Source organism: Chiloscyllium plagiosum, unplaced genomic scaffold (genome assembly GCF_037043375.1).
Source record: "Chiloscyllium plagiosum isolate Xiang-an unplaced genomic scaffold, Cpla_swu_hap1 HiC_scaffold_38, whole genome shotgun sequence".
Lineage (NCBI taxonomy): Eukaryota > Metazoa > Chordata > Chondrichthyes > Orectolobiformes > Hemiscylliidae > Chiloscyllium > Chiloscyllium plagiosum.
In genome coordinates, this window is record NW_028270176.1 from 39,427,406 (window position 1) to 39,454,240 (window position 26,835).

Sequence of the window (26,835 nt, forward strand, 5' to 3'; positions counted from 1 at the left end):
CGATAGTATCATGCAATACGGGTCAGTATTATGAAGAATTATGAGTGAATGTATATTAGTGTGAGTTCAGGCGATGGAGAGTTGTGAATGAGCATTTGTCCTGCAGCTTTGCAACTGGGAGGGAGGACTGCAGGATCTTCGACACATTGAGCTGTATAAAACAGTAATTTGTCTCAATTTCACTTTCATTGAGTGTGATAGAGGGATTGTCTGTGCGAAGCTGAGCTAGTTTCCTGGTGCTATCTTATCGAACTCACCTCTTTAGCTCCCCACCCCACCCCATGGTGTCCCTCTCATTCAAAACCAACCCGATTCTCCCACCCATCATGACTAGAGGTACACACAGTTGCCCGGGTGCCCCTGGATATTCCGTGATCACTGGCACTGGAGCCATCTTTAAAAGGCCAAGGAGCACACGGTTGAGCTTTCTCAGGTTGGTGATGCCCTGCACAGATTGCCCCGAGCATAGCATATAAGGGGCAATTACACCACGGTTTGTTGACAGAGCACGGCGGGCTAGTGGATGGGCTAGTACAGAGGGGGACCATTACCTTCCCAGAGGGGGCCATACCACCAGACCCACCGAGCATGGTCTGTGCTCACCACCCAGCTCAGTGCAGTATCTGCGGTCTGAAGAAATATCCAGCAATACAGGACAACCATCAATAACCTTCCCCACTTTAACAGGGTAAGTGTCACCGTATTCTCTCTGTTCCCTCACAGTCACTGTATATCTGTTATAGCACCGATCCCGAAACAAGGCTCATGCTCCAACACGCTCACTGCAGCGCCTTCTCTCTTTCTCTCGTTTGCAATACCCCCCCCCCCCCCCCCCACTACAGTTAGAGAATATTCTGGAGAATGCCGATTATGGAAAATTCCAGATTATGTTCCAAATAATTCCTAGTTTCAGGAAAATGGCAGTGCCCCAGTGTATAACACATAAGAGGAAGGAGTAGAGATGTACGTTTTTCAAATCACACACAATTTAAACCACGCTGAATCCATTCAGCCCGTCAAACTTGCTCTAGCATTTAATAAGGTCCGGCTGATCCGATGGTTTTCTCAGCTCCATATTACAGGAACTTTCAGTCATTCAACTCCCTGGGTTCCTGTCACTGACCAGACGACACTCAGGCACTTTTAATCCAGTTTTCTTCAAGCGCCTGTTCAAGGGCATTTCCCATGGAATGCACTCTCCTAACAATATATTCCATGAGCTATATACTTTCATGCAACGGTCAGCATACTTTCCACTGACCAAACAAAAATCTACACTTTTTTTTTGGTTACAGATGTCCAATCACACTTAATAATTCTGTTTATTTCACTTGACTCACCTTAATAATATGAAGTCAAAGACAACTTCTAAGTACGTCGTGTTATAAAATAAATTTCGAGCAGAGAACGTTTTTACCGTCAGCAGTTATATTGAGCGTTATCTGAATTGTACCCTTTTCATTGTTATGAAAGTTTCTCTTGCCCTTTGCCTATGACTGTTTCTGTCTGTAGCAGTTGCTCAGTTGGCTGGACGGCAGGTTTGTGGTGTCGAGGGAGGCCAACTGCGCAGGTTCAGTTCCTCACACTGACTGAGGTTACCATGAAGGGGATGCTCTCTCAATGTCACCCCATCACCCGAAATGTGGTGACGCTCACGGTAAACCAGAATGAGTGGTCACTCTAATGAGAGTTCTTTGGGACTCTATTCTATCAATGTTAGCACTTTAATTTAAAAAAAGAGTAATTTTATTGAAAAAGAGATTTTTAATATTATAATAACCCAATAACAACAAAACTCAAATAACTGATCAAAATTACACTCATGTGCATGTACATACAAAATAAGTTAAAAACACTAAATAAACTGAGAAAAAACAAAAATAAACAATAAATAATGAATAAATAATACAGTTCAGCATAACAAAACGATAGCTCTCGTTCTTCAAGAGCATTAACTGATACATATTTTATGTTCATAATTCTTCCTCGCTGGATATTAGATTCATTAGACCATATCGTCATGGCTATATACAAGCCCCTATTAATGTCACAGATAAACCTGTATCGTGGTAATCCAAAAAGGACTGTCATGTCTTATATAAATCTCTGTTTTTTGATGCACCACACTGGTGAGAAAGTCGAAAGGGATATTCTCAATGAAGAACTTACTACGACCCAACAGACCCGGGGTTATCAGACATCCAACACAACAAAACATTTTTCCTGGCACAGAAAGTAAGGATATAATTTTTCCGCATGTGCATTTCTGTAAAGTACCCTGGGCAGGCCCAGGAAAAGAAAAAACGGGTCCATCTCCAATTCAGACCCCAAGATCCACTCTATCACACCTAACACAGTGCTCCAATATATATGAAGCCTGCAACAGGACAACAAGCAATTAGTAAGATTGCCTGTAGTCATTCTGCATTTACGACATGCTGGAGATAATCCCACTTTGCATTTTGAGAGACAATCTGGGGTCCAATAGACCCTATGAAGAATTTTCAACTGCATGGATTGGGTCCTATTACAGGTCAAATTCCTTCGAGCATTTTCACAAATGTCCTCCCATGTCTCCGAGGTGTTCTGAACCCCAACTCTCTCTTGCAGACATCACAAAGCTGCACAGTCTCGTCTGAGGGGACAGTCTCCAACTAATGATAAAGGGTACTGAACAGAGAGTGCATTCTGAGCACTAAGTACCCCGCTTCTCTCTATCGGATCTGTAAGGGTCTGTTAAAAGTGTATTTTTTTTAAATTAAATCTCTGATCTGAAAAAAAACAAACAAAAGAGGTCTCTACTAGGTAGTCCATACTTGCGAGTTATTTGATCAAATGATGTCATTACTTCTCCCTAAAATAAAATGTCGTGGTTGAGTAGATAGCACTGCAGCCTCACAGCACTAGGATCCAAAGATGTGCAGGTTAGATGAATTGGCTATTGATAAATTACCCATAGTGTTCAAGGATGTGTAGGTTGTGGCATTAGTTAGGGTATATAGGATGGTAGGGGAATGGGTCTGGGTGGGTCGAAGTCGACTTGTTGGGCCCAAGGACCTGTTTCCACACTGTAGGGATTCTATTAGTTCTAAATCACTGAAGCAAGCTACACACCTGGCTTCCCACAGTTTAAACATGGAATCCATTATCCAACATGGTTGACAACTTGGTATACCAATTATAGGGAAAAGAAACAAGGTTTTGGCTGTATTGCCCTCGATCTGACTCATTGTCATTCATGCTTTAACTTTATTGATAATTATTGGGTTATGACAATACTCCATAAATGTTGTCATTTTGTCTAAGAACAACAGACTTATAAGGATTCACTTTGTCTGAGAGGGTTCATATCTAACCGTATTGACGTTGAGTCCTCAGTGGCCCAGACACTCACATAGGATAATAAAGAGCTTAATTGACAGCTTTTAATCTGGGAGATTTACTCCCCACAATCTGTGGGGTAGTTTTAATTTGTTTAGCTTGATAAAGAGTCGCTTATGGTGCCAAATAAAAGAGCTAAACCAGCCATTAAGTCTCTTAAATATCTGTCTGGGAAACATCAAAGGAAGCATTCACATGGGGTATAGCAAATAAGGAAGGACATTCATTGTAATAACAGCTATCCGACCTAGCCATGAAAGTGGAAGTGCCTCCCATCTTTGAAGGTCTAGTTTAATTTTGTCAAACAAATGGACACAGTTCACGTTAAATAAACGATCAAAGACGGATGCAATGAATATACTAAAATAGGGAAACCACCCCCGTGACCATTTAAAAGGAAACCAGGATTTGCCTTCAATATCAGGTATTTCCCTGAGACCTCCCATAGGCTTGGCCACAAATTAATCTTATAGTCCGAAAAGGCGACAAGCGAATTAATGCATTGCATCACGTGAGCTGCCGAAACTGTGGGATTTGACAAAAACATAAGACCCTCATCTGCATACAACATAATCTTATGAAACTTCTATCTTAATTCTGGGGCAGGTAGGTTGGGGTAATATTCCCAATTGTGCAGGATGCCACCGTGTCTAAGATTGTTGCAGGGATGGGGAAGAGATCAACCCTCGTGTGGCACTTGTGCGGGTTAAAGAAGAAAATTAAATCCCTACTGTGAAGTAGATCTGCCTCCAGGTATCCATCAGCTCTAACCCACTAATTGCTTACATTATAACGAGGGTATTGTGGTACCTTTGGACATTCTGTCCACCGTGGGGCCATAAGACAATCGAGTTCTCCTTCTACCATAATGTGCCACGATGCAAGATAACTTAGTTTGGAAAATGCATCTACCAGGATTTTTAGATGGTGCGCCAGGGGGCAATAAACATTCAAAATACTGTATTATTTCCCATTGCTCAAAACTTTGGGAATGATGATTCTTCTGTGAGTGTCTAATACAATCTAGTAATTTAAATGGAAGATTCTTTTACACTAGTATGGCTTCTCCCCTACTCCTAGTATTAAAAGATGAGAAATAAACCAGGTCAAACCCACCCTGCTGTAACGTCAAGTGTTCCTTGTCATCAAAGTGCATCTCCTGCAATAGGACAACATCCAACCTCTCTGTTTTAAGACTAGAAAGCACATTTTTCCTCTTGACTGGCAGATGGATCCCCTTCATGTTCCAGGGACAACATTTAAGCACATCATTATCCAGAACACACTGTAGCAACATTTCACCTCTAGAGTTTCACATCGAATTACACATCGCTGATCATTAATGAAGAAAAGACTCATTGAGCCTAAAAACTGTACAAACTAAAACTACTACAACTTACAAGCTCTCAAAACTTTCCAAAGCTAAACACATAAAAATCCAAAAAACGAAATAAAACCCAAAATGCCAATGACACTCGATTGGGGAATTTACCCCCCACCGCCCACTGGGGATGCGTACATATCTCAAAACGTTATCTTCTGCCCGCTATCCAGGGCAATTAACAAAAAAATCGGGCTTGAACTGCCCTTCGGTCGGCACTTACTCATCACAACTACCTTTGTAACTCCCTCCAGCTTAAGCTGCACTCCAGACACAAGCAAAGACAGAGGAAAAGTGTAGTAATACTAATGAAGAAGTTAAAAATGAGTACTCTACCCATGCCCGGCTATAATTTAACACTGGTTAATAGCAGAAAAATCCATCAAAATTTCTTTAGGAGAGAAACAGGATTCTCTAAATATCTGGCTTACTTTAAAATGTCCACAAAGTTTTCGCTTTCTCTGGAGAGTTAGACGAGTTCGTGGATCCATTGAAAGCAATACGGAGCACCGCTGGGTACCGTAAGGAATACTGAATACAGAGTTCCCTTACTCTTCTCTTGATATCATCAAAAGATTTTCTTTCCTGAATCACCGCCGTTGAAAGGTCCTGAAAGAACATAATACTGGAACCCTCGTGAATTAAAGACATCGGATCTTTCCCCTGGGTTCTGGAAGATTCCATTAGTCTTTGTCCCCATAAATATGTAACCGAACAAGGACAGGATGAAGGTATTGGTCTGAGTCTGACTTCCGCGCCGTAACCTGCTGAACTGTCTCCCTCTTCACCTGTCCCTCCTCAGTTTCCAAGTGAAGGAATCGCTGCAGCCAGTTCTTGAAAAAACTCAGCAGCTGACCACCTTCTGTCCGCTCCAACAAACCGACGATGTGAATATTCTTCATCCTACCCTTGTTCTCGAGGTCGTCATCTTGTTCAGTTAAGGTGCAGACCTGCTTTTCAAGGCCGGCGATCCTCTCCCGAGAGGAATAGATCACGGTCTCTGTCGCTGCAGTTCGGCCCTTGCCATCGTCTGTTCTGTTTACAAGGCTGTCAAGTTGCTGCTCATGTTTTTGGAGCACGGCTGAGAGCGGCTCTAGCCACGGCTGAACGGTTCTTCAATCATGGCTTCAATCATTTCACGTAACTTGATGAACTCAGTGACAAGGCCTGGTCAGGAACTGGGTCAATGGAACGAGCAGAGTGGATTGCAGCTACAGCCTCAGGCATGCTCGATGCTTTTTACGGGTGCACCGCTTGTTGGGACTTACTCGATCCTTTCCCCATGTTTTGTCATTTCCCTTTGACAAATCGGGATTAGTAAAGATTCCATCGCTCTTTTAGTATTGAATTTTAAGTAAATAGCTGGGATGGGTGGGTTAGAGAACCATTTTGCCCGTGTGTTGATGCAGAGCCCAGCAAAGCAGACCTTCTGGATCGCCGTCATCTTGTATTCTCCTTAACATTTTATCGATATTATCATTTCATTTTGCATTGTATTCCTGGAAGTTCTGAAGCCGTGTGATTTGATACCACTGTCTACATTTCCCCCCACACTGCACATTGCTGCCCATTCCTCGATAATCCTTCACTCTGTTGTTATTTATGAACCTTCCATCTGTGCCTCAAAAGTATTCAATAGATCTGCCTCCAATGCTCTGTGGGGAAGAGTGTTCCAAAGACTCACACAGCACTTGGAGAAAACAGTTATAAACATTATGATCTGAGTGTGAGATTAGTTTTTCTTGTCTCCTTATCTGAGAAAGGATATAATTACATTGGAAGCAGTTCAGAGATATTTCATTTCACGTATTCCTGGGGTGAAGGGCTTATATTATGAAGGCTTTAACAGGTTACTCTTGGAATGAGAATGACACATACAAGACCTTGAAAGGTGTGGATTAGGTATGTACCCACTGGGTTTTTGAATAGTCCACATTTATTGTCATTGTCATAGAACCTCTCGTGTGGAGACAGGACATTCCATCCATTAAGTGCACACTGACCCACCAAACAGCACCCCACTTGGACTTTCCCCCCCCCCCCCCCCAGTCTTATCCATGTAACCCTGCATTTCCCATAACTAACCCACCTAACCTACGCATCCCTGGGCACTATGGGCAAACCACTTTAAACTGTACATATTTGGACTGTGACAGGAAACTGGAGCACTGGGTGGAAACCCACACAGGCGAGGGGAGAATGTTCAAACTCCACACAGAGGGTCGCCCGAGGTTGGAATTGAGCCCAGCTCCTTGGTGATGTGAGGCAGCAGTGCTACCCACAGATCCAAAATACTCCTCCGCTGGTTCTGTTAGTAACTTGTGACTGACTAAAGAAATCTGCCTGACTTGTTCTTATCACTGAACCTGACCCAGTCTGAGACCTTTATCATCGGCCATATTACCAACCTGGTCACATTTAAAATTTGTTATGAGCAGTGGAAGAGAAGGACTTGAAAAGGAAAGAGTGACACACTCCATCCTCAGGCACAACTGGAGTGAGAGAAAAATCACAAAGTGGGAATTCATTCAAGTGGGAATCCTCTTTCCCAGAAGTTTGGGATGGTTGAATCTTTATATTATATCGAGGCTGGCTTCGTCTGATTTTCTATAGACAGGTGAATCAGGGATAACGGTGCATGGAGAGAAAATGCAGCTGGGACCACAATGAGATGAGCCATGACCTTATTTGCTGGTGCAGTAGTGTCAAAGGGCCGAATGGCCCACTCGTGTCCCTCAGCCCTAAGTTCTGATGTTCCATTCACCCCGTCGGACCTGCTACACAGGGACAGATCAAGGCCACTCTGATGGTTAGGTGCAGTTTTGGAAATGTACTTAGAAAATCCAGGCTGGGTCAGGAAGTGACACTCACCCCCAATCCCATTTTCCAGGCTTCCCCTCTCCTCAACGTCTACTTCAGCTGTGGGTCGTGCTACAGACCCAGATTTCCTGTGAATACAGTCCTCATACCCCACCCAGCGTTAACTCAAACAAACCCTCTGCTCACCCGAATGTATCACTACACAACACAACTTGCGGGAAAATAACCAGTTACTTTTCAAAAACATAACATATGAAATTAATAATTTGGAACAAGAGTAGGCTATTCGGCCCCTCAAGGTTGCCCTGTCATTTAATACGAATATGGCTGATCTGTTACAGTTCTAACTCCACTTTGTTGCCGACTCCTTGTATCTCTCCACACCTCTCTCGGTTAGGAAATTCCAGACATTCACTACATTCGGAGAGAAGACATCACTTTGCATCTCACATAGAAATCGATATTCCATATTCGGTATCTAAGTCCTCGAGTTCAGACTCCACTCATGAATGGTAACAACGACTCAACATCTACCTTCTCAAGTCTCTTCTGTGTCTTGTATTTTTCAGCAGTACCACTCATCATTCATTTAAACCCCATTGAATAATCACCTCACAATTTTAGAGATTCTCAATAACACAAACCTTTCATCCCTGCAAGCCGGATAATGAACGAACCGAGTTACTTGCTGCATCAGCATGCTGACTTTATGTTTGATACACAGGAACACTCCAATCCCTTTGTAGTGTTCTTTTTCTGGATGTGTTCTCCATTAACTAACTGCCTGCCTTTTGATTCTCAGTGTCATCCACAAACTCGGATGTATATTGCACTCAGCTCCCTCCTTCGGGCTGTCAGTATGGAGTGTAAATAACTGATTCCTTTGGACTGATAGCCGTGGTCCTCCAGCAGATACACCTTTATCATGAAGATTCATTTATCCTGACTCTCCGATTTCTATGTGACAACTAATCATCATCCCATATTAATGCACTCTCCATCATCCTACGAGCTTCTGTCTTGTGTAAGAACTTCTATTTTGTAATACATTGTGGAAAAACTCTGGAAAGCCTGGTGTATACCAGATCTCCTTTATCAAGTCCGCTTGTTACATTCTCAGGCATCTCCAGAAATACTTTGCATGATTTTACAGGGCAAAGTATAATTTCACTTTCACAAAACCACCCTGATTCTGCATGAAACTTTTCTAAATGTCCATGCTGGCCAGGTTTTCCAAATTAAGCTCGTCCCATCTGCTTTCATTTGGCCTATATGCCTCGAAATGTTTCCCATTCATATGTTTGTCCAAATGAGTTTTAAATGTGTTAGCTGTACATGCATCTACCACTCTTCCTCTGGCAGCTCATTCCATACCCACACCACCCTCTGTGTAAAAACATTGCCTCTGCGTCCCTTGTAAATTTTCACTCTTTCACCTTAAATCTATGCCTTCTACGACTGAACTCCCCCATTCTGTGGAAAAGACGTTGGCTATTCACCCTATCTCATGATTTTAGAAACTTCTATAATGTCATCCCTCAACCTTCTACACTCCATCCAATACAACTTCAAGAACAAGCATTTATAGATAAATACTGCAAAAATGAAACGATAGTAAACATGACAGGGAAACAATACTTCGCCCAAACTTCATACTGTGATTAGTTTTTTCTCCCTTTGACAATACAAAGGCAGCATGAAACGCTGACTGGTGCCAGTAAGAAGTCAGGCACATGATATCCTTTGTCTAAATGAGGTGATGATCTCGACAGTGAAAACGTATTTATGGCCAGATGTTTATAATGCCACATAGTCAACATTCTCCCTCCTGGCTTCCCTATGACCTTGTGTGATTGTGTCTTCTTTATCTTGCACTCAATAGAGAGAAACCCTTTCACCATTCACACCTTAATTTAAACCCATTTTATAGCATCTTCTCGTTCACCACTGCGAAAAGCCGGTTTATCTTTGCCTCGCCCTCTTTTCCCTGTCACCAATCCCCCACCTCTGGAAAGGTATTAAAAAGCCAAGATTCCAATGCTTTTTAGTTGTGAAGAAGTATCATACTGGGCTTGAAATGCTAACGCCGTTTCTCTGTCTCTGCAGATGCTGACAGACCTGCTGAGTTTGTCCAGAAATGAATAGGCACAGAACAAATTTTCACAAAACAAATAACTATGCATACTGGTAATAAAAATACCAAAATTGCTTGCGAAACTGAGAGCTTTGTAGAGGGTCTCTGGACCTGAAAGTGTAACACTGCATTCATTCCAAAAGATGCTGCAACATCTTCAGCAATTTCTTCAGCAATTTCTGTCTTTGGACAATTTCCAAACAAGTATGTCAAAGATGCTCAAACATCCTGTCCAACATGGAGTGCCGTACACTGGGAACTGAACAATAATGCATGGTGCACAAATTCCTTGACTCTGAAACTACATAAGTCTGGCATCACTGATACTACAGAGCTCTTAATCATGGTCATGGAGAAAAACAGAGGGAAACACATTCACTTCAAACAACAGAAGTTGACATTGTGGAAGAGAAACGACTTAGACCATTATTTTAAATGGATAGAGTTAAAGAAACAAATTAGAAGTGTGACACCAGACAGAGGCCCTCAGCAGAATGAGAATATGAAAATGCAAGTGTTACCGCATCAGAAACCAGGTTAGGTATAGAATACAGGGCTGATGGGTGAGTGGGTCTCGGTGTGAACTGGGGGACAGTCAGTCGAATTGAATTGTAGATATTGTAACTCAAACTGGGTTATCATTTGATGCTGTAGATCACAGCAGCAGCAGAAACAAAATTGTATTCAACGACAATCTGTAACATTTTTGCGACGAGAATTCATCAGTCTACCATTACCATCAAGCCGATCCATGGTTCAGTGATGAGTGTGGGTGAACATTCCAGGGTCAGAATCACGTGCATCTAAACATGTTGACAGCCCATTAAAGCTACCACAACTAACTGGTTAAATTCCGACCAGCAGAACTAATGTCTGATGGAGAGGGGAAATGATCCCAAGATTAACAGATCAGATCTAATCTCTGTCGTCCTGCCAAATGCAAACATCAATGTCGATGGACTATTAAACAATTTACTGGAGGAGAGTACGCCACAAATATCCTCATCCTAAATATCAGAACAGCTCTGTACGTCAGTGAAAAAAGTCAAGGATGTGGTGTCTGCACTATCCTCAGCCAGATGTGTTGAGTGGATGATCCACCTCACACTCATCATGATTCCCACAGAATCACAGATGCCATTCTTCAAGCAATTCGAATTGCTGTACGGTCATGAGGAAACGCCTGAACACTATAGATACGACAAAGGCAATGGGCCCTGACCCCATTCCTGCAATAGGACTGAAGACTTGTGCTGCACAACAAGCCGTGTCCCTGGGGTAGCTGTTTCATTCCAGCTCCAAGTCTGATATCTCCCTGGCAATGGGGAAAATTGTTCAACTATGTCCAGTCCCTGAATAGGAGAATAATTACAATCTGACCAATTACCACACTCTCAGTCCCATCATGACAGTCAGATTGGTGGGAATTCTTTTTCATAGAGCTGTCAAGTAGCACCGAAATAATCAGGTCAGTTTGGATTCTGATAGGTCCCCATGTGGAAATGGTGCTGTAGTGGACATATCATTGGATTACGAATCCAGACCAGGCCAATGCTCTGGCAGCTGGTGGAAGTTAAAAATAATTAATAAAATATCGAGACCTAAAGTCTGGTGTCAGTAATAGTGATCTTGTGTCCAATGTTAATGGTAAACATCAATCTCCTTCCCCAATGTACTTTCAGGAAGTGAATCTCCCGTGCTTTCCTGGTCTGGCCTAAAAGTGACTCCAGACGCACAGACATGGTCTCTGAATCGGCCAAGTGAGACACTTAATTGTATCAAACTACTCTGAGGTCTTAAAGGATAAAACCTGACAGACCACCTGGCATCAACCTCGTTATCAGAAAAGGGAATGGGAAACACAGTCCTGTTGACCCTGCATAGACATCCTTCCTAAAATCTGAGAGCGTGTGACAATATTTGCAGAGCTTTCCCACAGACTGCACAGAAATATCGGGAGAGGAGGAGGTCATTCAGCATATTGAGCTTTCCCCATGCTATTTCATGGCCGAACATCTCCTCAATACAGTTTTCCCCACACAATGTTCATATCCCAAAATATGTTTAAACATTATGAAATATAGTGCCTTCGGCCCATCAGTATAAGTGAGTTCACTGATAACACTTGTTTATTGAGATTCGTGAACCTTTTTCTATAAAGTGAACTATCATCCCTGCTTCCAATTTGTCACACCCTGTCAGAGTTTTATAAATCTCACTGAGATCTCCACTCATTTTCCTAAAGCCCATGGAACTCAGGCCGAGTCACCCCAAACTCTGCTCCCACAACTAACCTGCCATCCCAGAGATCAGTCTGATCATCGTTTACTGCACTCCCTCAATGTCAGGTTTGCCCTTTATTAGGTAAGGAGACCAAAACTGCACACAACACTGCACAATGTTCGAGATGGCGTCCCACGAAGGCCCTGGACAGTTGCAGTAAATGACCCTTACTCCTGTATTCTAAATCCCCCGAAATGAAGGTGAATAAACCATTTATCTTCCTACCTGCTTTCTGCTCCCACAATATTGCTTTCAGTGACTGGTGTACAGGGAGATCCAGATTCTATTCATTGTTACAGCTCCCCACTTGCTGGGTCTATGTACACTGTATATAGCGTGCCAATTCCCAGTATTGACTTCCGTGTTCAGAACTCACTGCCCTGCATGGACTCGGAAGGCTGCGCAGAAATAAACAAAAATGCAGCTTAAGTTCATTTTTAGATCAACATTTTTGAACCAATTCCTTTTCAAATGATAGGCTGCCATTCAATTGATCGCATCAAAGTACGCAACCTCCCTTCTCTGCCATTTCTCTACATCTGCCAGGTATTTGCCCATTCACTCCACTTGTCTCAATCACCTTGGAGCATTTTTTTTTACATCCTCCTCATCCACTCACAAGTTGACATCGTTTAGTGCTGTCAGCAGACTTGGGAATATTGCATTTGACCCTCTCAACCAAATATATGATGTGTATTGGGAATAGCTGGATGCCAAATCTCGATCCTTATTATAACCTCCAAGCCTTCCATTAATAAAAAAACATGGTTTTGTTCCTACTCACTGTTTCCTGCCAGCTCTTCCATTCTAAAACCATGACCATATATTAGCCCCAGTCCCACAGGATTGGAATTTGCACAATAGGCTTGAGGCTTTATCAAAAATCTTTCTAAGATTCCAATCGTATTGCGTTGATACCTTCTCCATAATTTTGCTAAAAGACACTTTCTCAAATATGATTCTTATTTCATAAACCTCTGTTGACTTTGTCTATGCCCATTAATTTCAGTCTATTATTTTCTCTAAAAACCTTTTAGTTGCTAATTTAATTCTATTCCCTTTTTCTCACCAGACTAAAGTTCCCTAGTATTGCGAGGAAATTTTATTTTTGTTTTTTTTTTCTGGGAAGGCATAACTGAAGTACTTGCTCCATTAATCTGCAATTTCCCTGTCCTGAATTATCTGGTATCAGACTGTAAGAAAGCTGCACCTTTTTCTCTTAATTTTGGCATTGACGTATTTTCAGAAGATATTACAAGTTCACTCATACACACTTTGATGAGATATTCTACAGAACCCATCAATTTCGATCTTAAGCTACTGAATGATTGACCTTGCACAGCCATACAATCACAGAAGCACAGACTCTGTACTATCAGAAATACAGCACGGTCTACATTAGCCCCACTTTCCAACACAAAACCTGTCGCTGTGAACCTTATGGCATTTCAAGTGCACAACCATGTATTTTCTAATGGTTTTGAGGTTATCGTGACAATTCCCCTCTCACGAAGTGCATCCAAGACCCCAACACACTTTGGGTGAAAAACAGTCCTCAAATCCTCACTAAGCCTCTAACCCTTCACTTTGATTAAAAGGACCAGCTGCTGTCTATCCACCCCGTCCATGTCCCTCGTAATCTATCCTCCTGATTCACGTCGCCCTTAGCCTTCTCTGCTCCAAACTAAACAACTCGAGCTTATCCAGCCTCTCCCCATAGCTGATATGCTCCATCCAAGGGAACATCCTGGTGAATCTCCTCTGCACCCCCTCCAGTTCAATCACATAGTTCCTGTAATGTAACTCCAAGAATTACACACAGTATTCCATCTTGGCTAACGAAAGTTCCTAATAGCTCTTATAATCTATGCTTCGATGTGTGAAAGCTGTGTTTATGCGCCCGTACGCTTTCTCAAATTGTGTGTGACCCTGTCCAGCCACATTCAGGGATGTGTGGAAAAGCACCCTCTGAGCTTCCTAGTGTGCTGCCATTCATTGAGTCATCCCCTGCCTGGATCCTTCTTCCAAAGTGCATGACCTCATATTTATCAGGGTTACATTCTATCTGCCATTGATGTGACCATCTGACCATTCAATCTGTATCTTCCTGTAACATAAGGCCTTCCTGCTCACTGCCAAATACCCGGCCAATCTTTGTATCAAGCACAAACTTACTTATGACACCCCCAACCCTTGTCCATATTCATAGCTGCATCCTTTATGATAAGGTTTAAAATCAGAAAACATCAGCTTATAGTCTAACAGGTTTATTTGAAGGCACGACCTTTCGAAGCGCTGCTTCTTCATCAGGTGGATGTGCGCTTTGATGAAGCGCTTCGAAAGCTAGTGCCACCGAATAAACCTTTTGGACTATAACCTGGTGTTATGCAATTTTTAGCATTGCCCAGCCAAGTCCAACACCAAAACCTCCGAATAACAAATATTAAGAGACAGCACTGATCCCCATGGTACACTATTGGAAACTAGCCTTCAATTGCACAAACAGCCTTCTACCACCACCGTCTGTCTCCTTCCACTAAAAATGATTTGGTTGCCACTTGGCAAGTCACTAATGAGTCCTACCTGTTCCCTGGTTATTCTGTTCCGCTGGACACACTTGGAGAATATCTGGAGATTCTCACTAATCTTGCCCGCCAGTAGATTTCCATGCCCCTGTGTTAGTTAGTCCCCTCCAAGAGAAGAAGTTACTCCTTATTGCAAGCTTAACCAGCCTGTCCCAGATCCTGCCATTAATTGCCTTGAATGTGGACTAGACAGCGAGGGAAGCTTTCTATTAATTTCCAATTCGTCATATGTTTTGTGAATTATCTAAATTTCACTGTGACCCACCTCTCATTCTTTGAAACATTAGAGAACACAGGCCGAGTTTCCTCATCAGGCAATCTCACCATCTGAGGGATTAATCTGGAGAATGCCCATTACACTTCTTCTGTGGTCAGTATATTCTTTCTGAGATTTGGTCACCAAAACTGTTCACAATACTCCAGGTGCAATCCCACCAACACGCTGTGAAACTGCCTCAACATGTCTTTACATCAATGTTCCGACTCTCTTAAATGAAGGTGAACCAAACTTTAACTTTCCACTTACATATATTCCTCCAAATACCCTTCACATTCATTGCATTTTCGAATTCACTGAGATCTTATAGAAACCCTTCCGAAAATCCAATATATGCCACTTCTACTGGTTCCCCATTATCTATGCTGTAAGAAACAACTTCAAACAATTCCGAAGTTTATCAAGTATGATTTTTCTATCAGAAATGCATGCTGATTCTCTCCATTGTTGCTGTTAATTTCTAAATAGCAAAAATATCATCCTGTGTAATAGATTCCAACAGTTTGCCTACAAATGTCAAGTTATCTGGTCTGCAGTTCTGCACACTGTGTCTTTTTTCCCGTTGCAGCTGTTTGGATCCCTTCCTTTCATCGATAGTGCTTGATCCACGTTTCTCCACAATAGTTTCCGGTCTCTGCAGAATGTGCAGGAAAATAAAACACAGTGATCGACAGTGCAATTAAGACTACTATTGGTGATTTATTTCCGACATTTTGATAGGAAGTACATCTGTTTCGTCAGACTCAGCAATGCTCAATCAGCTCCATGATCAAGTACTACCTTATTACTGATATGAATTGACTTTATATCTTTAGCTCCAGGGGTCTGATATGATCACTTGATATTTCTGGGTGATTTTCTGGATCTTCCTCCATGAAGACAGATGCAAAGTAACTGGTTGTTTTCTTGGCCATTTCCCTGTTCTCCACAATTACCTCTCCTCTCCCGATTAAAAAAAATTCCACATTTGATCTTGCTTTTATTTTGTTTCCTTTGAAATATCGATCCCAGATTGATGCAGTCTTTGTGTTCCTGTTTGTTAGCATGCACTTTCTCTTTTTGATTTCCTTTTCAGTTTCATGCCCTTCCTTTCTTGGATCGTTAATTTCTGAGAATTCTCAGGTTTCCACAATAGCTGGAATTCTTCTGAAGTCACTTCCTCTGATTAATATATTTTCTAATTTGTTATGTTAACCATCATTGAGTCACTTTATCACTCTTTGGTGTTTGTACCTGAAATAAATAGACGCATGTTTCAGACTTTTCAGTATTTCTATAAACTTCTGATCCTGACCAGTTATATTCAGGAACACCGCAGGAGGATAGGAGGATAGAGAAGAAATTGCAGGAGCACTGCTTGGCTCTTTTTCTATCATCGCTGGCCAACGAGTGAGGTCCTGGATGACTGGAGCGTAGCGAATGCTGAGCCCCTATTCAAGAAATATAAAGATAAACCTGGGAACTAAAGACCAGTAATTCTAAAATCTAGTGCGTAGGTTACTTTAGAAGATTCGGAGGGATTGGATATACATGCATTTGGAAAGACAGGTTGTGGGTCGGAGTAAGATTAGAATTGTGCTGGTAAAGCAGAGCAGGTCAGGCACCATCCGAGGAACAGGAAAATCGATGTTTCAGGCAAAAGCCCTTCATCAAATTCAGCACAGGAGATTGTGCAATGGAGATCATGACTCACAATTTTGTTGGAGTTCTTTACTAAAGTGACCAGCAACATTGAAGAGGTCCGGGTGGTATATGTAGTCTAGGTGGATTCCAGTAAGGCCTTCCATAAGGTTCCACATGGTACGCCACTCTGGAAGGTTAGATCGCATGGAATTGAGGAGGAGCTGGCAAATTAGATACAACATTGCCTTGATGGTAGGATGCAGAGATTAATTCTGGTCAGACTGGAGGCCTGCGAATAGTGGAATGCCTCAGGGGTTGATGCTGGGAGCAGTACATATTACATATATCCATGATTTACATGAAAATGTACAGGCATGATTTGTAAATTTGAAGACGGCACTAAAACAGGCAGCATCATGGACAGTGAGGAAGAGTATCATAAATTTCAGAAAGTACAGCAGTGTCTTGACCAGCTGGGGAAGTGGGCTGAGAAATAGCAAATGGATTTTATTATTGATCAGTGTAAGTTCTTGTATTTTAGAAATTCAAATCAAGTTTGGAGTTTCATGGTGAATGGTTGGGTCCTAAGGAGTGTACTGGAACAGAGGGACCTTGGGATGCAGGTGCATGGTTCTCTGAAAGTTGATTCAGAGATGAACAGGGCAGTGAAGACAGCTTTTGACACACTGCCCTTAATAGGTTTATATCACTGAGTATCGAAATTAGGGAGTTATGTTGCAGTTATACAGCATGCTGGTGAGGCCATATTGGTAGCGTTATGTCCAGTTTTGATCACTTTGCTATAGGAAGAATGTTATTAAACTGGAAAGAGTGCAGAAAAAAAATACAAGGATATTGCCAATGTCTCAATGTCTGAGTTATAGAAAGAGTTTGGACAAGCTAGGACTTTTTACTTCTGTGTGCATGAGGCTGAGGGAGGATCAGAGAATTTTATAAGATCATGTCAGGCACGGATAGAATGAATGCATCCAGTCTTTTTTTCCCAGGGTTGTGCAATCACAGACTGGAGGGCATCAGTTTCAGGTCAAGGGGGACCGAATAAAAGAAAACCTGAGGAACAACCTTTTAACACAGGGGCTGTTATGCATATGGAATGAGAAGTGTTTGAGGCAGATACATTAACAATATTTAAAAAGCATTGGAACAAAAACATGGATAGTAAAGGATTAGAAAGATACGGGACAATGGCAGGGAAATTGGTTTAGCGTGGATGGACATTTTGGTCGGAATGGACCAGTTTGGGCCGAAGGGCCTGTCTCTAAGCTGTCGGACTCTATGACTCCAACAACCATTGCTTGTCTCCCACTGAATGCTATATTGTACTTTCCAAATTCACTGAAGATATCTTGAAACTCTAGCCTCCAGTCTTCAATGATGTTTGACTAGAATATTCAAGCATTCTATCATGTATGCGGACACCTTGTAAAATGCACCTTTTAAATGCCATTATTCCTTAAAAGTTGCTTCAGATCAAGGTGAATAATTCGTCCTTCTGACCACACAACATCAAATCCGAAATAACCTGCTCTCTAGTTTGCTTCACAACATACTCTTCAACCCACCTCATATGCACTTAAGGAATTTTTTTTCCACAGCTTCAGCAGTCACTTCGTTAACGCAGTTTAGATACAACTTAAAACCATTCAATAAGACTTCGGTATCCACAATACTTGCCTATATAATTTCCAGATCATATAATGCTCAGATTTTCTGCTACGGTTTTGGTTTCGATATATAACACACTAATATTTGCTTTTCCTTGCTATCTGTAAACTCTACATAAACTGACTCTGTGGAACCTGAGGGACAGGTGTGTGTCGTTATTACTGATAGACCTGGACAAAACATTCAGGGAGGCTCACCTCGACGCTGAGATGATCTGAAGAAATGTCCCACAATACTGGACAAGCAACAATATCCTCCTCGCTCTGCTAGGATAAGAGTTACCATATACTCTCTGCTCCCTCACACTCACTGTATATCTGTTATAGCACCTAACCCCGAACAAGGTTCACGCTTTGTCTCCAAATAAGGCTCAGGCACTACCACTCTCACTGTTGAATTCAGCAATTAATAATACTATATGGATTCAATACTGTCGACTGACTCATTCCAGACACCTCACAACTCCCCCCACCTATACGAGCACAAACAACTGGGTCACCCATTCCCACTCTCCCTCCATCCCTTTCTCCCATTCCAGGAGAAACAGCCTGGAATAGGATATAAAGGGCCAAGCCGGGTAGTGGAGTACCCGATATCTGCTGCCTCACTCTCCTCCCCCCGCCATGTGGCGAGAGCTCTTAAAGAGCTGGAGAGGACCAGGACGCCTCGTGTGGAGAATCTGAAACATCCACATCCTACTGAGCAGTTAAGGAGCAATGTTCAGTGAAAGACAATTCTCAGTTTAAACCCACTGGCAGTTCCAACAACAGTCCTTTCACTTGCAAAAAAAAGCAGATAACTCACTGCGCAGAGACGCAGACACAGAAATACACAGACGAACACACACAATACTTACAAGGAGATAGGTATACATGCATACACGTATAAATACACAAATGCATATACAGTCACATGCAAATCTATATAAATACAGATAGAAACACAGGCTGAAACACAGACAGACAGATGTAGACACGCAAACACACAGATAACAAGCACATGGACACACACAGGCACACACAGGCACAGACACACTCATACAGACATACAAAAACAGAGGCACAGACACACACAGACACACGCACAAACACTCACATACAGATACACAGAGGCACAGACACTAGTATCATTAAGACACAAATCGATATGTTTTTGATTTGTTAGGGGATCAAGGATGCTAGGGAGAAGGCAGAAGAATGAGGTCGAGGTACGTATAAGAAATTATTAAACAGAATTTTAGACTCAATAGGCTGAATGGCCTCAATCTGCTCATTTCATTAATGCTCCTGCGGTATTATGCTATCAGGCATTCTCTTCCTGAGAGCAGCAGAGGTTGGGTGTGATAGATATTTGATTGGAAAGGGTCAGTGGGAATCTGGGATAGGTTTGGAATCCGAAATGGATTATGTTCCGAATTATTCCTAATTATTCTGTCCTTATGTCTGAAAAGGTGGTGATTTAATGTTCAGTTAACACAGTTTTAAAATAACAGTCCCACAATGAAATAAGGGCGTCTTTTTCACTTTAGTGTTGTGCTGCCTGTGGTGTCCTCATCCTCAGGGAGCAGTGAAAACTCGGTTATTGAAGATACTCAAGGCAGAGCTCGACTGATCTTTACTGGACAGAAGGGTCAGTGTTTATTGGGAACAGACAAGAAATGGATGGTCAGACACACTCGGATCAACCATGAGCATTCTGAATGGTGCAGCCGAATGGGCAACTTCTGCCCCTATCCCACGTGTTGTTCCCTCAATCCATTCCTTGAGGCTGTTACAGTGATATACTGCTGTCCCTACCCAATGTGTTGTTCACTCAGTTCACCCTCGAAGCTGTTACAGACATATACTGCTGTCCCTACCCCATGTGTAGTTCCCTAAATCCACCCCTCGATGCTGTTACACAGTTGGGGACCACTCCATTCAGTCAGACAGGATCGTTACAATGACACAGGAGAAGACCAATTCGCCCCTCTAAGGAATTACACAGGAATATAGAATGAAGTAATTCATCTCGTTCAGTACATGACACAGTCCAGGAGGAGGCCATTCAACCCACCTGAGCCGCTACACGGGAACAGGGAAGCTGTCACTAACAGGAAATAGAGAGCAGAGATAAATGTTTATTTTCAGGCTACAAAGCTGTAACTGATGGAGTGCCTCAGAGATCACTGTGGGGTCATCAATGATCAAAGATCTGGAGGAAGGGGAGGGAATGGCTTGGAGCTCAATTAGCTCGTATACCAAGATGATCATTCAATGTATCGTCAAATGAAGGTAGTGAGTCTGCAAAGTGATGCAGACAAGGAAGGTTAGTGAGTAAACCTTCAGCAGAAATAACATAAGATAAGTTGTCTATTTTGGCATGAAGGATGAAACAATGGTAAACAATTTAAATGGCGAGAGATTGCCGAACTCTGTGATACAGGAGGTTTACATGTTCTTGCGACATGAATCATATGAAGTCAGATGCAGCAAGTGATTTGGAACGTAAATGGAATGATGCTGTTTTTGGCAAAAGTTATCAGGTTTAATTGCAGGAATGTTTTACTGCATCTGTACAGGGCATTGCTGAGACCACACCTGATGTACTGTGTGCAGGATTGATCCCCTAGACTAAATTAAAAAGATATAATTATTTTCGAAGATTTTCAAAGACGTTTCCCTTTACTCATTCCTGAAATGCCGGCCTTTTGTTATGGGGGATTATCAGTTTTGATCTTAGCTGAGAAATAGTATTGAACTAACCATGACTTTCTGAAAAGTGTATCAGCTGGATGCATATTATCTCCTGTCAGGGAGACTAAAGCTAGAAAATAAATTTTAAGGAAAATATACATTGATATTAACACACATACTATGAAGACACCTACCAATATTATTACAAATTACAGACACATGTAAGAATGTCTGCAAATTATAAAGTGGGGATTATTTTGCGATTGGAAGGAATTATGTACAACAAGAGCAATGATGCATCTGCATATAATCCATAATGCGTGTTTCCAGTGAATGTTCCAGGAGATCGCACGTGGTGCAGTTTGGTGTTCAGTTAACAAAATTGTATGTTCCAACGCAGAGAGGTAAGAAAAACTTTCCCTGTCTGAGAAGCAGCAGCCGATTGATTCCTCTCACTTACTTTGTTCCGCCTGATTGCAAAGTGTGTGACCATAAAATCCTTGCGTCATCTTTACCACTTGTGAAGGATTCCTGGTGAGGATTCATTGGAATCTCTCCACTGCCTGAAACGAAGGGAATTCAGCCAAATCCAACTGTTTCAGAAAGAAATCCCACTACCAGTAGCTTGTGTGAGCAGAATAATTTCAAAGGCAGAATAATATTTGGGGCACTCTATCATTTTAACATTTGTTATGAGTTCAACATTCTGTGTCTCACAGTTATCTAGAAAATGGCCTAGTCTGAGACCTAAATCATTAGCCACCTCACTAAACTGGCTGCCTTTAAGATGGGTGTAACCAGTGGAGGAGTGGGACGAGAAAAGGACAGTGACACTCCAACATTTGTTGGAACACAAATGAGAAATTCTCAAAGGGCTGTTCCCTTCCCAAGAGGATTGTGGTGCCTAGATGTTTGCATTTATTCAAAGTTGTTTTTGTATGTAGTAAAATGGTATACAGACAGAAACCTGCTGCTTTGACCAAAAGCACATGGAGCGAAGACAAAGTATCTAATGGCCCACTCCTGCTGCTCAGTCCTGTGTTGCTATGTTCTATTCAACCCCTCACAGCTCCTGCAAGGAGCAGATGGAGGCCACTTGCTCCAAATACCTGGTCAACAGTAATACAGGATCTCAATTCAGTTCCTCAAGTCTGTCACACATGGTTTGGTGTCGGTTAGAAAATGTTATTTGTTTCGACAGACTCCTCTGGTCTCTTTACAGAGTGTTTCCTCTCAGCAACTTCTAGTTCATTTGTTGGTCATATTATAGATCCAGATTCACGGTGAATACAGTCCCCATACCTCAACCAGAGATGACTCACAAAATACTTTACTCTCTCTGATTGCAAAGTTAAATAAAAGAACGTTCAGGAAAATTACAGCCATTAACTTTGCAATTACTGAATATGAGGACAAAAGAAATAGGATCAGGTCATTCGGATGATCAAGCCATTGCATAACATCATGGCTGATCTCCTGTTGTCAGTAACTCCTCTTTCATGCCCAATTCTTCACCCCTTAGCCCTCTGACAGGTCAAAAGTCCATCTACCTCCTCCTTAAATGCTTTTATTGATATATCTCCCCCAATCTCTAGCCCAGATAATTCCTGACAGTGATTAACTTCTGTGAGAGGAAAACCCTCCCTACACATACACAGTCATCTATTGATATGAACAAGACGCGAACACAGGGGCTCAGGAAAGAGCGAATGGCTTTGTTACCAAGGCAGTATTTTTCTGATGATGGCATCGGGATCACCTACTTATTTGAGCTGAATATGGATCAGGTGTAACCTTCCCACTGGACGGGGTCTTTCAGAACACAAATAAAGAGCTTTGGGGTCAGTCGCCAACAATCCTCTCAGTCCCAGGACATCTCTGCAGGAGATCCTCAGGTTAGCCTCCTCAGCACAAACATCTTCAGCTGCTCCATCAATGTATTTTCCCATTATAAGATCTGAAGTAGGTATGATGACTGAAGATCACAGCATGTTCAAAACGTTTTGCCCCCATCAGCTCCTGAACCAATCTGTGTCCATGTGCAGCAAGACCCGGACAGCATTCCGGTTTGTGCTGTTAAAGTGTCGGTAACATTTATGTAACAACACGGCCAGACACTGCACATTTCCACAGTTAAAAGAGGAGCTCATTCAGCATCTAAAGCTGGTTGCACACGGGTATGAGCTAGCATTCAGGGACAGGAAGAGTGACAGCACATTCAATACTCCTGCCTGTTACACAAGAAGAAGAGTGGTCTGTTCAGTGCATCGAACTGTTAAACAGGAGCAGGCAGAGCCCAGTCAGACCCTGAAACATGTCCCATGAGACCAGGAGGAAGCTATTCCTCCCCACGAGACAGTTATACAGGAACCAGAGGGGGATCATTGATATTCCAACATGACGAACCAATGAAACCGAGACTGCACTGAAAGAGGACTCCATGATGTTAATCATGGTTCCATTGTTTGTAGAACGTGTGCTGCTTCAACATAGTTTGCTGGCAAAGAGGAGGGAAGCCAAACGATTTGTGCCAAGTCTCAAGGAGGCATTTTCCATCGCCGAGAAGACACACTCATGTTCTCCATGGAGGTTCGAATCTGGTGGGAATAGTTAACTGTTTTAGCATGAAGGTATTGTGGCTGCTGTAGGGATTGCGGAAAACGAGACATTCAGTGCAGGACTACACACTAAATGAACTGTATTAATGTGGAGAGAGTTTATTCAAATACTGGTCCTCTGTCTCTCTCATGCGACATGAGGACTGGGTGTGGAGTGAGGGGAATATTCTCAGAGGCTCTTAAACTATCGACAATCATGCAACCTGATTAAAAAAGAAGCCATGGAATTTTGCACCGTATCAGTGTCTATTTAGAACATCGTGAGTGGGGCTGTCCCTCCCCCTCAAGTTTCAATGCAATCGCCTCTCATTCTCTCACAACGCCAGAGATTAATTATCATTCTCTCCTCATGGCACCATAATCCCAGGGATTAGCCTAATGAAACTCCATTGGACTCTCTCTGTGGCAAGGCGATCATTCCTTATAAAGGAGAGAAAGTCTGTCCACAATATCCCAAATATTGCCTCAACAACACTCTCAGCGATGATTACAATAACTCTTTTTCCTCTTAGATATCTCCGTTTCTTTCCTGTGGCTTACAAAGACTTAGACTCTCCCTCTCTCAACAATGCTGGAAAGAGTTAACTCTTTTATAATGAATGTATTGTTGCTGCTGTTGGGATTTAGGATAACACGTTGTTCTTTGCAGGATCACGCACTAATTGAACTGTAGTAATGTTGGGAGAGTTTATTCAAAAGCCTGAACCTCTCTCTCTATCTCTCTCTCCTCTCTTTCTCCTCTCTTTCTCTCTCTGTCTCAGTTGAAATAGGGAGTGGGGGTGGTTGGGTGAACGCTCTCAGAGGCTCTTAAACTGTCGAAAATCATGTACTCTGAGTGAAAAATGCCATGGAACTTATCACCGTATCAGTGTCTGTTTAGAACATCGTGAGAGATTGTCCATCCCTCGAAAGGTTCAATGTAATCATCTCTTATTCTCTCACTGAATTTCACTCTCTGGTCCTGGTGCCATTATCTCAGGGATTAGTCTGGTGAAACTTGAGAAAAAGTCTATCCACAGTACACCAAATACTGCCTCAACAACACTCTCAGGAATGATCGTAATAATCCTTTTCTCTCACTTAGACATCGCCATTTCTTTCCTGTGCCACAAAAAGCCATTCCTTCTCTCTGCACTACGACTGACATGGAATTTATAAGTCGCTTACATCTGCACGTCAGCATTAATAAAGCCAGCACCAGAGATACCTATGGAGATGTGCATCACTATCAGGGAGAATTTCAATGAGATTGAATACACCTAAAATGGGGGATGATCACGTACCTGAATGGAAATGAGATGTAGCAATACAGAAAACAGGCAGAGAAAGGGAGTTATCTTTACATTTGTCCTTCTCTCACAGAATGAACGAAGCCCTGGTCAGGGCAGCATGTTATGCAGATCTTGAACTGAGTGGCTGGTTCAGCTGTTCCACAGTACCGTAAAGAGTAAAACGCATAGCTATGGGTTTGTGGTGCGACAACAAAGGACAAATCTTCCTGCTTCATTAAAACCAGCAACAGAGAAAAGATTTATCCCATACAGTAATCTACGATAATTCTAGAGTCCAAATCTATTTAAAGTAAAAATTAACAACTTTATTTCTTAAAGTATAACAGAGAATAATAAACGAACGACTACTTACAACTTCTTCCTCTAACCTGTCTTTTAACTTTCCCCTCCACAATACTAGTCCGATAAGACTTCTACTTTAGATTTATGAAACAAAACTTCTTATCTCAAATCCAAGAAGCTTTTAGTTCTTCTCCATATTCCTGTCTTCTTTTCTTCTTGAGGACTCTGCTTCACCAGTTCCTAATCACTAAAGGGACCTATAGGAGAGTTATTTTTCAGGCAGCCTTTGCATGCTGGTAGCTTGGCAGTTCTCCTCTCAACTGTTCTATTTTCCATGGTCTTGTACCGCCAAACGGTTGGATTGTATTATTGGCTGTTAAGATTGTCAATATAATGAATTGAAACTTGTTTGGAGGTGGATATTTTGGGGTGTAATTTAAAATGATTTGCAGAATTTGCTTTAAGACAATGAGCTAATCGGGTTGTTCGACTAAATGTAACATTATATCTATTTTTCAGAACTCTTGGTGCTGCCAGGCAGTTATTGTTGGTTTTTAATTCTCTCAAAGGTATAGTACATCCACGTGTTTATCACAGCAGTCACACGGAAATCTGACGAGGGAAGCATGACACATTGACTTCCTGAAAAGACTTGAGGCAAGCAGATTTCTTTTTATGACAAATGATAATGGTTGCTTTTAAAATCCCCAATTTCCTTCATGAGATATCAACAGACCATTATTCTGTGGCTCTAGATTATGAGTCAATGGCTTGACCACCATAAACTGTCTTCCCGTACGTGCAGGGAACAAGTTAAACATTCTCAAGAGCAATTACTTAGTGACGGACATGATTACAAGGAACGTGAAGCTGGTACATCCGGATTGAACAAAGGCACAATGGTTTATTCAGATATTGCACTGAGACTGAGGACGAGACTGGGATATCATGATGGTGGTATTGGACAGGAGTGGTGAGTGAAGAGGACATGGAGATGTAAATCTGTGAAGGGCAAAATGGATTATGGAGTTTGAGAAGAGTCTGGTTCCTTCTCGCATATCAGTGAGTAATTTATAAATCGTAGTTTGATAGTTAAAATATATAAGGAAATGAATTTTTGTTTGGAAATGAAAATATTCACTTGCACTTTCCAAAATGTACATATCATGAGCAGAAACTCAGTTGAACCCGGTTTACTAGACAAATATAGTGACTTACCAGGAACACCAACTATCGCGAGGATGGGATAGTAACCACCTTGAATAATCCAAGGGATATCCTGGATACGATATGCTAATGATATTCAAGGCTGCGAAAGCCTGTAAAGACCTGGGGATAAACTCCTGTCCATTGTTGGAACATTTCAGTCTAATTTTCTCAGATTCTGATCCATTGTTGGAACATTCCAATCCATGGTCCACAGATTATGAACAATTATTGTAACGTTCCTGTCTAATCTTCTCAGATTCTGATCTCTCCTCCCCCTCTCTCTCGTGCTGCTGATCCCTGTTAGTGCTGTCAGTGATGTTCCTACTCAAACTCTGGGATAACACATTGAATAGAGCTCATTTATATCTCAACAATGGAAACTCTCTACTATGATAATTAGGATCCATGGAGATGAACATTAATCACAGTCACTGTATAAATAGATCAATTTCAGCCCTTTGTGTTCAATATTGATTTTATTAAAATTCAAAAGAACTTTTAAAATTTACTCATTTAACTTGAGATATGTCGGGGTGGCTGAGGGAAGGAACATTGGAGATGGTAGATTGATTGCGTGTAATCATTCAAT

At 41.9% G+C, this 26,835-nt stretch overlaps 1 pseudogene; it reads right to left on the reverse strand.

The window, feature by feature from the left end:
* The window catches only part of LOC148139442 (putative G protein-coupled receptor 139), a 57,035-nt pseudogene extending 30,647 nt beyond the window's left edge, over window positions 1-26,388 (reverse strand).
* Window positions 26,389-26,835: the final 447 nt, after the last annotated feature.